Raw genomic sequence first — 12,143 nt, 5'->3', positions numbered from 1 at the left:
ACTCCGTAAGCCTCGATATAAGTCTTTAAGTCTCCAGAATCCCAATTTTATCCTTTTCTTTGAGAAAGTACCTACAAAAGCAAATAAACTAAAATCAATCTAAAACTAGATAAAAGTATCACTTAGGGTCGTAACATGCGTACATTTAGGGGCTCGAATATGCAATATTCAATGCTCATCACACCCCAAAACTTACATATTGCTAGTCCCTTAGCAACGCAGAACTAAAAAGTCATTTCGTGGGAATCACGGTTGTATTTAACCTATGCAAAAAGCCTTTAAACCCTTACGTTACCCTAGGGGACGAATTATAGTCTCGTGAGGGTTTCCAGTGATGATACCCACAAACATCTCAAATTTTGTGCCTTACTTGCACAATAAGCTTATTCCAACATGTTCTCATATCACAATGTCCCAGCAATTCATCAACGATTAAGTATGACAAGTATATAGAACTATATAATTTAGGAAAAATTTCAAACTTCCAACATCATATCAACAACTATAGTCCCCATATGTCAGTCTAATTACAAATCAAATAATCCCGATCCCCAAAATCTTTTTTAGAAGTGAACCTACAATTTTAAACATGTAACTTACCATCCATACTCTTATATGTTCCATGATATCCCTTAATTCACAACCAAACCTTTCAAATCCCGATCCCTATGGTATTTTCTCTAATTTTCACAAGTATGCATTTATTTCATTCATCATTCTTTATATATATATATATATATTTTTCCAAATAGGGTACTATGCAATGCTCGGGTTTATTAAACTCTTTAGATCACTTGTATAAAGAACTGAGAATTGTGAATTTTAGTCATCACAACTTTCCTCAAATCATCAATGGGAGGTACTACTAAGCGTCCCTTGTAGTGCAAACCTCTATCGGTGCCCACAGAATAAAATGGAACATCTCTAGAAGCCAACTCCGCAACTCTATCAAGACACTACTGATTTGTTAGTTGGCCTGAACCACATTGTGGAAGATAGCACGTGTCACTACTACACATGCCATAAAAACATAAGATAACTCATCAACTGTCCTTGGAGCATCCCATTCTGTGGAAAACAAGGCTAAAAGACTAGTACAGGGTCGACGATTGAATGCATCTACCATTACATTTGCTTTCCTTAGATGATATTGGATGGAGAAATGATAATCTTTCACAAATTCCAGCCATCTGCGCTGTCTCATATTCAGCTCCCTCTGTGTAAACAGGCATTGCAGACTCTTTAAATAATAAAAAAAGACTCCCCAGTAGATAATGCCTTCAAATACGTATGGCAAACACCACTGCTGCTAACTCCAAATCGTGAGTTGGATAATTAATGTAATACCCCTAAAATTAAAAAGAATATAATTGGGATTTTACTATTTATTTTAAGTGTTTTATGTGTTTATGTGGATATGTGTTTAGGTTTAATAGATTAAATTATTTGTTCCTTCTTTATTTTATTTAATTGTTTACTCTTTAATTGATTTAATTGTTATTTAGGTTGTTTTTGAATTGTTTTTTTGGTTAATTATTTTATGTAATTTAATTGGGGTTTTAATTGATTGAATAATTGGTTTTTTATTTTATTTAATTAAATAGGTTGAATTATTAGGGTTTTGTCTCTTTACCATCACGTTTGAATAAAGCCGCCTTGTTTAATTAAGCCTCCTTAGAGATGTAAGGTATTGTTGATTTCTGTCTCTACAATTAAAGTAGAATTAGGGTTAATATCTTTTCCTAAGCCTATAAATAAAACAATAAGGGTCTGCTTAGGGTTGTAAGCACAAAACTTATTCACGAATAGTGGAAATACAGAGAGTGAAACAGAGAGTTTAAGGGAAAAACTAAAGGAGAGGAAGGTAGGGTTTGAGCCAAGGATTGTAAGCCGAACTAAGGAGGAAGCTTAAGAGCTGTTTGAGGGTTAGAAACGGAGCAGAGAAATCCTTGACGGCGGTCACGATCGCTGGAAAGTTTAGGAAGAAGACGACGTTGAAAGGTTTCAAACCGAAACCGAAAGGCAAGTTCTTTTACTTTCTCCTTCCCTTTGGCTCGTGGTCTGTGCACCTAGATAATCTCTAGGGTTTAATCAATCAGTAACTAGAATTTACATATTCAATATATGTTATATTAATGATCTGGTTGTGCTGAAATCAAAACTGTTACAATTTCTACATGTCTCGTTTCAATTTTCAGTTCTTTAAGCACGTTACTCTGTTGTAACTTTAGACTTTGTAATTTATTTCATCTACTGCAAACGAACCATGGGGATGTCATAGGGATTTATATAGGATCCTTAGGTTCAGTGGTGAAGAGGAACAAAGGGTTTGAAAGAGAACTAAAATTTCTTAAATTAGTTTCAGTGTTGTTCTTCAAACATATTGGTTTAATGGCTTTGTTTAATCTCTGTAATTGATTTCAAATTGTTGTTCTAAAACCATTGGGAGTCTATTTTGGTATTAATAAGACCTTAGGATAAGTTTTTGAAACCAACTGAATGGCAGAAATATGCCGGAGAAGAAGCAGAAAGTCGGAACAGAGCAGAACGGGGACAGGGGCTCTTAAACGAGGTGAGAGCCGTCTCTATGGATGTGGGAGCCGGCTCCCATACTCATTGAGCCGGCTCTACATTCCTAGAGCCGGCTCTAGGCTCAAAAAAAAGAGCCTGCCCTTGGAATTTAGAGCAGGCTCTTTCAAATAGGGATTTTCTGAATTTTTTTTTTTACGATCTGTTTGCAACTGTTGGAGCATGGGAACTGTTTGGATGGGTCTGGGTCTATACAGAGGTATTAAGAAATTTATTTTTGGTGTAATTAAGACCTTAAGTTGATTAAAGTTGACCTCTAAGTCAATGGGACAAACAGTATAAAATTAAGGAATTTTCTATGCTGTTAACGGATGGAAGAGAAATAAATTGCTTAATTAAATTTCAGCAATTGTTATGGGATTTAGTAAATTATTTAAACTTATTTTATATGCATGGTGAAGTATTTTAATAACCAATTGGACTTGTGGCATAGTGTATGGCTCCGTGCTAAAAGATGAAACAGAATACGAGTATACAACTTAGTACGCTGTTATCGGACGAAAGGAACTAAATTGCCTAGATTAGTTTAGCAATTAATTGGACTAGACTATGATTATAAAACTTATTTGTAATGCAAGATAGAGTCATATATATATTAGATGTGATCTACGCATGCTTTGGATGCTAGTTGTTGAACTTTTAAACCGTTTCCTACAAATATATGGTTTAACACTTGGATTTAAATTGCTGAAACTATAAATAGTCTCCTGCAAGTATTTGGGACGGTTCTGGATTGTAAATTGCTAAACTGTTAATTATGTGTTGTAATTTACATGGGTTGGATGTTAATTGTGGAATCTTATACAATATTCTACAGTTAATTGGATTATGGTTTTGAACTGTAATTGTTGTAGCATTGAATAAACAATTCTGCAATGATATGGATAATTGGGTTTGGACTGTAAATTACTTGCTTATTATTTATATGTTATAATTTACATGGATATGGAGGATCGTATGCACCGGTATGGGACGGTGACATACTAGGTATGGTTTAGCTCAAAACGCTCATTCCTACCTTATGGATTTTAATTGGTGAACAGTTCTACCTCTTCAACCAATTATATGGATTTTGTGGATTGTATGCACCGGTATAGGACGGTGACATACTAGGGACAGACTGATTCAAAATAACTCAGTCCTACCTATTTTTTATTAAGGGTTCGAATTATAAAAACATAATTCTCCTTATATTTAAGTCTGTGCAGCTAAATAAGCTGAACGACTTATTGGATTTCCTATGGATGGATATGAATGGATTTTAAATATAAGTTTATGGTACCACGAGATGAGCTTGAGTCTCAGACTCATTGGTTAGGGTACGTATATGCAGTGGATGCGTAGCTGGCTATAGTAGGTAGAGGTGTACCCTGTTAGGTCTAGGTACTCATGCCCACCTTTGGGTGCGTTTTCGCATGTTGCCTTCTATTCAGGTTGAGACCCCTACTGTAGTCCAGTGAATGTCCCTTAGTGTGGATATATCTATATGTATGGACTAGATAGCTATTGTTGAGACATCTAGGGTGTATCAGCGTATCGAGTCACTGTTTGGATTGTAGTTAGAGAAGAATTTGCATGTGGGCCTGACCCACTCTTATTTTTACAGGTGTTCGTTAGTTCCAGACTCAGAGCTGAATCGTGCTGAGCAGATACAGTTAGTCACTCCACCGATGACCAGGGTTTTATTTCATATTTTAGACTTGGGATTCGTTTCCAATCTTTTGAGTTCAGTGAGATATTTTAGGGGTCCACTAGATGGATTCCCGAGTTGTAATAGAAATGGAGAAGTAGGATGTATCAAAATCATTCTTTGTTAATTAAATTTTATTCTGAGGTTTTTGGATTATGATTCTAATTTCATTTCAGCAATTTATTTATTCTTGTTTTTCTTATTTGTATTCTGTGTTCGATTATTGCTAATTGATTTGATATCCTCGGGTTATTGGGCGTGGGCCTGGCCAACCCGCATCCGGGAATCTGGGGGTATCACAGTTGGTATCAGAGCACTCCAGGTTCTAGTGTCCTTAGGAGTGTTTTCGTTTTAGGACTTCTGCGTTGCGTCTCTTAAAAACTTAGAGCCATATTAGGATTTGTTGTACTCTTGTTACGGTAGATAGGAGGAGCTGAAGTCAATTATATTCCATAGTTATGGAATGGTTGACACTAGGAGGAGGATCTGGTTCAGGGCGAAAGCGATATAGACCCAACGGAGTAAAGGAGGATGTTGTCAAGTTCTTTGTCAGAAACAGAACTTAGGGATCAAAGATTTAGTCCTAAAGTTGGCATTACTTAGACAGTATACGCCAAGACGGGATTAAGATGTCGGTTTTAGGTCTGTATATCGGGGTCAACACAAATTTCAGATATTCTCAGAAAGGAGACAGACGAATAGTAGGATTCTGAAAAGGGTCCTACGGGATGAAATTTCAGTGTCTCCAAGAAAGGGGGATATTAAAGCTTGAAGATGAAGGATCGCATGAAGGTGATCTCATTCATCTGCAGTAAGGTGAATGATACTAGTAGAATTGGTGTAAATCAATCTATATGTGGATAAATTTTTGTCATTTCTCGGAGAGTCAATTGAAACAGTACTCTTCGGTTGGAAATCGGATAGAGTTCTCCTTAGAACAAAGATATGATTTTATATCACATTCTAGAGCGAATGGGGATTAGGTTGTGACGTTCTATGGTACGTTGTAAAACCACGATAGACGGTTTACATTCCGCGTATAAGGTGGATAAGGGGTAAGCCTTTGGTATTTGCTTAGGCAAAAGAATGTTACTTTTAAGCTATGGTTAAAAACAGGTTTCAAGGTTGGATGATCACCAACGAAACTACGAAATGAACTTTTGCGACATAATTTGTGAACTTGAGTTCAAATGAGGTTTTTCTCTGGAATGGAGGATGTTTTAATTAGAAATTATATTTTGGTTATTTTGTTGCATTGTGTGTATCTATGTGTTGATTTTGTTATTTTGTGTTGCATTTTACTACTATGTGTTTCATTTTGTTGTTACGTGTTTTATTTTTTTTAATTAGTCCGGATTGGGAGTATGGATTGGTTGGGAACACAAGTATGTGATCAACCAACTATTGTGTTGATGACGTGGATAATAGCGCTATGTACACTAGGATTTGTAAATAAATGGTCATATGATTGGGTAGAAACACAAACTCCTAGTCAATCTATTGGACTTGGATGTGCGTCAATAGGGTACATTAATTAGGATGGGATAGCTTAACTACAAATACGAGTCCAATAATTTACAATGATTAGTTAGATATAGTCTACGCTAGGTAGGGATTTGTTTTTACAACACTATAAGAATGGTGGTTGTCAATGTTTTGGGGGATTCGTGAGGTTGTGGTAGGTAAAGATTACTGTAATGCCACTATGGATCAGACGGAGGATTTTGGGCTAGTAGGTACTTATTGGGATAATGCCGACTGAGGATAGTGGACTGATTTAAGCAATATCAGTCTATTCGTAATTCAGACATGGTTTTATGAGGGTGTCATTTAGAGGGGTGGCTGGAATTGTACCTAGAGGAGGAACCAAAGTTTCTCCACTACATAAAAATGTGGAATATTTTTTTATGGTCCTAATTTGCAACAATTAGTTGTTGCTTTGACATTGATGACTATATGAAGGATGGGGAAAGTTTCGTAAGCTTTTGAAGCAGGACAAGGAGTCAAATTAACACTATTTATATTATAAAGGTAGCGTGTCAAAGATAGGATGGTGAGACCGGTTAGCTATCGTAAGGAAACGGTGCACAGTGTGCGTGAAAAAGTTATGTTGCGTGGTTAGCTGTTGACGATGCTCCAAATTAAGTACTAGGTGCAGATGGAATTTGGTGGTACCAGACTAATGGTACTTTTGGTAGACAGATTGGGAGGAGGATGACGGGACTGAGATTCACAACACTTAGTTCTTTCTTCATTCTGGTGGATAATATGATTTCTAAATTAAATCAGCTCAGATCTTGTTTATTTCGAACTAGAGAAATATCAGTTCATATAAATGGGAGGGATTACAAGACGACTTAGATGTATCAAAGTGGTAATTCGCATTTTGCGTTACGTTCTGGTTGGTGGAAGGGAACATGGATGAGGACGCTCGAAACAACTGATAGGAGTTTTCGGTTAGTTGTTACATTCGGAGTTGGGGTCTTAGTTTATACACTAATGACACTTCCTTTTATCAAGGCAATAAAGGGGGTCAAATTCAAATATCAGAGCTGACCCTGGAGGCAGTGTTACCTTACTCAGACAGAGTACAAGGTACTAGAGGAGGATTTGTCACATCTGTGAATACTATCGGAGTGACTGAGATATAAAATTTGTAGAAATTTTTCTTGGTACACTCGGACGGTTGTACGGAACATCAGGACATCAAATGTCCGTTCTAGTGACTAGGTTTAGAAAGAGACATGTATATAACTGTCTAAATGAGTCTCCCCAGTTAGAAAGATAACCGGAGGTCATTGGCGATTTTTGGCACCGCCTAAATTACAATGGGAGTAAGACTAATTCTCATAATGTTCACTTTTGAATTTCGTATTAGTTCTACATTGTACTGATAATAGAGGGATAGCTGTGCTTCATATCTCTCAACGGGGGATTCGGTCGAGAATGTATATTTGATAATGGAGGAGATACTTGGGATAGATATCCTTGGTTTTTATGGGAAGTTGGAAGTGTTTACTTCATTTCTCATCTTGGAGATTTGCGGGGGAAGCAAGGTATGTTGTCGGGGATGGTCAGTTGTTAGGTATTAAATTTCTTTTCAGGGAAGGTGTTACTAAAACACTAGGATGGATGCATAGACGTTTTGCCAGTTTATGCTATGGAATTTGGAGGAATGTGGATCTTTATCCTGTATAAACAAATATAGGTACGAATGAGTAGTTGCTAACTCCAACTTATATATTGAATAATTTTGTGTTTTCTTTATATGGGACCCGTAGATGGTTCTGGGAAGTTTTGGAATTCAGTGGAGCTCCTACGCAACAGCAGCGTCCACAATGGAACGATAATGAATGTTAATGAGAAAAATTCAGAGTTTCATGAATTCCGAGGACGGAATTCCGTTTGTTAGGGGGGAAGAATGTAATACCCCAAAAATTAAAAAGGATATAATTGGGATTTTACTATTTATTTTAAATGTTTTATGTGTTTATGTGGATATGTGTTTAGGTTTAATTGATTAAATTATTTGTTCGTTCTTTATTTTATTTAATTGTTTAGTCTTTAATTGATTTAGTTGTCATTTGGGTTGTTTTTGAATTATTTTGTTGGTTAATTATTTTATGTAACTTAATTGGGGTTTTAATTGATTGAATAATTGGTTTTTTATTTTATTTAATTAAATAGGTTGAATTATTAGGGTTTTGTCTCTTTACCATCACGTTTGAATAAAGCCGCCTTGTTTAATTAAGCCGCCTTAGAGATGTAAGGTATTGTTGATTTCTGTCTCTACGATTACAGTAGAAATAGGGTTAATATCTTTTCCTAAGCCTATGAATAAAACAATAAGGGTCTGCTTAGGGTTGTGCTTATTCACGATTGGTGGAAATACAGTGAGTGAAACAGAGAGTTTAAGGGAAAAACTAAAGGAGAGGAAGGTAAGGTTTGAGCCAAGGATTGTAACCCGAACTAAGGAGAAAGCTTGAGAGCTGTTTGAGGGTTAGAACCAGCGCTGAGGAATCCTTGACGGCGGTCACGATCGACAAAAAGTTTAGGAAGAAGACGACGTTGAAAGGTTTCAAACCGAAACCGAAAGGCAAGTTCTTCTACTTTCTCCTTCCCTTTGGCTCGTGTTCTGTGCACCTAGATAATCTCTAGTGCTTAATCAATTAGTAACTAGAATTTACTTGTTCAATATATGTTATATTAATGATCTGGTTGTGTTGAAATCAAAACTGTTACAATTTCTACATGTCTCGTTTCAATTTTCAGTTCTTTAAGCACGTTGCTTTGTTGTAACTTTAGACTTTGTAATTTATTTCATCTTCTGCAAATGAACCATGGGGATGTCATAGGGATTTATATAGGATCCTTAGGTTTAGTGGTGAAGAGGAACAGAGGGTTTGGAAGAGAACTGAAATTTCTTAAATTAGTTTCAATGTTGTTCTTCAAACATATTGGTTTAATGGCTTTGTTTAATCTCTGTAATTGATTTCAAATTGTTGTTCTAAAACCATAGGGAGTCTGTTTTGGTATTAATAAGACCTTAGGATAAGTTTTTGAAACCAACTGAATGGCAGAAACATGCCGGAGAAGAAGCAGAAAGTCAGAACGGAGTAGAATGGGGACAGGGGCTCTCAAATGAGGTGAGAGCCGGATCCATGGATGTTGGAGCCGGCTCCCATACTCATTGAGCCAGCTCTACATTCTTAGAGCCGGCTTCAGGCTCAAAAAAAGAGCCTGCTCTTGGAATTTAGAGCAGGCTCTTTCAAATAGGGATTTTCTGAATTTTTTTTTTTACGATCTATTTGCAACTGTTGGAGCATGGGAACTGTTTAGATGGGTCTGGGTCTACACAGAGGTATTAAGAAATATATTTTGGGTGTAATTAAGACCTTAAGTTGATTAAAGTTGACCTCTAAGTCAATGGGATAAACCATATAAAATTAAGGAATTTTCTATGCTGTTAACGGATGGTGAGACCGGTTAGCTATCATAAGGAAACGGTGCACAGTGTGCGTGAAAAAGTTATACTGCGTGGTTAGCTGTTGACGATACTCCAAATTAAGTACTGGGTGCAGATGGAATTTGGTGGTACCAGACTAATGGTACTTTTGGTAGATAGATTAGGAGGAGGATGACAGGACTGAGATTCACAACACTTAGTTCTTTCTTCATTCTGGCGGATAATATGATTTCTAAATTAAATCAGCTCAGATCTTGTTTATTTTGAAGTAGTGAAATATTAGTTCATAAAAATAGGAGGGATTACAAGACGACTTAGATGCTTCAAAGTGGTAATTCGCATTTTGCGTTACGTTCTGGTTGGTGGAAGGGAACATGGATGAGGACGCTCGAAACAACTGATAGGAGTTTTCGATTAGTTGTTACATTCGGAGTTGGGGTCTTAGTTTATACAATAATGACACTTCCTTTTACCAAGGCAATAAAGGGGGTCAAATTCAAATATCAGAGCTGACCCTGGAGGCAGTGTTACCTTACTCAGACAGAGTATAAGGTACTAGAGGAGGATTTGTCGCATCTGTGAATACTGTCGGAGTGACTGAGATATAAAATTTGTAGAAATTTTTCTTGGTACACTCGGACGGTTATACGGAACATCAGGACATCAAATGTCCATTCTAGTGACTAGGTTTAGAAAGAGATATGTGTATAACTGTCTAAATGAGTCTCCCCAGTTAGAAAGATAACCGGAGGTCATTGGCGATTTTTGGCACTGCCTAAATTACAATGGGAGTAAGACTAATTCTCATAATGTTCACTTTTGAATTTCATATTAGTTCTACATTGTACTGATAATAGACGGATAGCTGTGCTTCATATCTCTCAACGGGGGATTGGGTCAAGAGTTTATATTTGATAATGGAGGAGATACTTGGGATAGATATCCTCGGTTTTTATGGGAAGTTGGAAGTGTTTACTTCATTTCTCATCTTGGAGATTTGCGGGGGAAGCAAGGTGTGTTGTCGGGGATGGTCAGTTGTTAGGTATTAAATTTCTTTTCAGGGAAGGTGTTACTAAAACACTAGGATGGATGCATAGACGTTTTGCCAGTTTATGCTGTGGAATTTGGACGAATGTGGATCTTTATCATGTATAAACAAATGTAGGTACGAATGAGTAGTTGCTAACTCCAACTTATATATTGAATAATTTTGTGTTTTCTTTATATGGGACCCGTAGATGGTTCTTGGAAGTTTGGGAATTCAGTGGAGCTCCTACGCAACAGCAGCGTCCACAATGGAACGATAATGAATGTTAATGAGAAAAATTCAGAGTTTCATGAATTCTGAGGACGGAATTCCGTTTGTTAGGGGGGAAGAATGTAATACCCCAAAAATTAAAAAGGATATAATTGGGATTTTACTGTTTATTTTAAGTGTTTTATGTGTTTATGTGGATATGTGTTTAGGTTTAATTGATTAAATTATTTGTTCGTTCTTTATTTTATTTAATTGTTTAGTCTTTAATTGATTTAATTGTCATTTGGGTTGTTTTTGAATTGTTTTGTTGGTTAATTATTTTATGTAATTTAATTGGGGTTTTAATTGATTGAATAATTGGTTTTTTATTTTATTTAATTAAATAGGTTGAATTATTAGGGTTTTGTCTCTTTAACATCACGTTTGAATAAAGCCGCCTTGTTTAATTAAGCCGCCTTAGAGATGTAAGGTATTGTTGATTTCTATCTCTACGATTAAAGTAGAATTAGGGTTAATATCTTTAACTAAGCCTATAAATAAAATAATAAGGGTCTTCTTATGGTTGTAAGCACAAAACTTATTCACGAATAGTGGAAATACATAGAGTGAAACAGAGAGTTTAAGGGAAAAACTAAAGGAGAGGAAGGTAGGGTTTGAGCCAAGGATTGTAAGCCGAACTAAGGAGGAAGATTGAGAGCCATTTGAGGGTTAGAACCGGAGTAGAGGAATCCTTGACGGCGGTCACGATCGCCGGAAAGTTTAGGAAGAAGACGACGTTGAAAGGTTTCAAACCGAAACCGAAAGGCAAGTTCTTCTACTTTCTCCTTCCCTTTGGCTCGTGTTCTGTGCACCTAGATAATCTGTAGGGTTTAATCAATCAGTAACTAGAATTTACATGTTCAATATATGTTATATTAATGATCTGGTTGTGTTGAAATCAAAACTGTTACAATTTCTACATGTCTCGTTTCAATTTTCAGTTCTTTAAGCACGTTGCTCTGTTGTAACTTTAGACTTTGTAATTTATTTCATCTACTGCAAACGAACCATGGGGATGTCATAGGGATTTATATAGGATTCTTAGGGTCAGTGGTGAAGAGGAACAGAGGGTTTGGAAGAGAACTGAAATTTCTTAAATTAGTTTCAGTGTTGTTCTTCAAACATATTGGTTTAATATCTTTGTTTAATCTCTGTCATTGATTTCAAATTGATGTTCTAAAACCATTGGGAGTCTGTTTTGGTATTAATAAGACCTTAGGATAAGTTTTTGAAACCAACTGAATGGCAGAAACATGCCGGAGAAGAAGCAGAAAGTCAGAACGGAGCAGAACGGGGGCAGGGGCTCTCAAAGGAAGAGAAAGCCGGCTCAATGGATGTGGGAGCCGGCTCCCATACTCATTGAGCCGGCTCTACATTCTTAGAGTGGCTCTAGGCTCAAAAAAAGAACCTGCTCTTGGAATTTAGAGCAGGATCTTTCAAATAGGGATTTTCTGAAATTTTTTTTTTTACGATCTGTTTGCAACTGTTGGAGCATGGGAACTGTTTGGATGGGTCTGGGTCTACACAGAGGTATTAATAAATTTATTTTGGGTGTAATTAAGACCTTAAGTTGATTAAAGTTGACCTCTAAGTCAATGGGA

Source organism: Cornus florida, unplaced genomic scaffold, assembly GCF_030987335.1.
Source record: "Cornus florida cultivar Cherokee Brave unplaced genomic scaffold, ASM3098733v1 CherokeeBrave_3.0.0_Hap2_Chr01, whole genome shotgun sequence".
Classification (NCBI taxonomy): Eukaryota; Viridiplantae; Streptophyta; class Magnoliopsida; order Cornales; family Cornaceae; genus Cornus; species Cornus florida.
This window is presented reverse-complemented; position numbering follows the sequence as displayed.